The following is a 1215-nucleotide window of genomic DNA, read 5'->3' on the forward strand; positions in this document are numbered from 1 at the left end:
AATGGAGCCAAGCACCCCACCGTTGCCTGCAGCGATGCATTCGCCTGCTAGAAGTCGCTCCGACAGAGCGCGGTGGTCCTCAAGGCAAGGCAGCCGGCGCACGACGCTCTCCAAATCATCAAGATCTCCGCACAGCAATATGTTACTTCCGCATGACGATCTGCGGGGCTACGACCACGAGGCTCGAAGAGCACCGCGGGTCACCGGACGGCGGTCGACCCGGTCGTCACCGCTCGCCACCGACTCTTCTTGATGAGAACGGTGACATACGCTATCACGTGGAACGTCTAGTGGGACGACGTCGTCACCAGGGTCAGACCCAATATCTGGCAAAGTGGCTGGAATATCCCGACTCCGAAAAATCGTGGGAGTTTGAGACGCCACTTCGGCAAGATTGCTCAGACGCCGTGAGCACTTTTGACCAGAAAGATCAGGACGCCCCGCGTCATCTTATGCCCTGTGCTTCTCAGCAATAGCCAGGGAAGTAGAAAAGTCATGAGCTGAGCCCAAGCGATGGCCCTGAGCTCTTGCGGTCACAGACACATAGCTCGCGGAAGCGTTAGGGGTTTGACCCATACGTCGCTGGGCGACAATCTGAAGGAAGTCGACGGCATGCTTTGAGTTAATCGGAGGTGTCACTCCACACGCACGTCCACTTCATTGTGGCTCAACTGTAAGGCATTCATTGAGGAAAGTTTGCGGTGTCGCTGCACCCATAGCTCAAAGAGCGCTTTGTCATCTGTAGCGCTTTCGCCAGGGGCGAGCACTACAGGTATCGTCCGCATTGCGGTACACGAGAGCCACCTCGTTGAGCACGCAGACGAGTGCGATAAGCTTCCAACGGTATTTCTTGTGGAACCAAGAAACGAGCTTTAAGTGCTTTCCACTCGGCAAGCTTATCTTCCGTAATGGTCGGGGTCCGATGTTTGGACGCGTAACGATTGAGTTACCGCGTCCTTCGCTTCCACAGCGGGACCCGCCGGGCAAAAGACCATATTACACACGAGGGTCAACGAGTGACCGTGGATGGGCGCGCATTATAGCCGCCTTACGGGCAGCTTCCAGCCGCCGCTTCTGTGCCTTATCGAAGTTATTGGTGATCAAACCACGTTCCTCAGGTGACGAGAAGTCAGGAAACGGACATGGGGCCCGCAAGGCGCGAGCAGGGATCGTCTCACGCCGCTGGCGCGGCTCGCCTTCCTCGTCATTCCACCC

The sequence above is a fragment of the Plasmopara halstedii genome, assembly GCF_900000015.1.
Source record: "Plasmopara halstedii genome assembly, contig: Scaffold_1651, whole genome shotgun sequence".
In the NCBI taxonomy this organism is placed as follows: Eukaryota; Oomycota; class Peronosporomycetes; order Peronosporales; family Peronosporaceae; genus Plasmopara; species Plasmopara halstedii.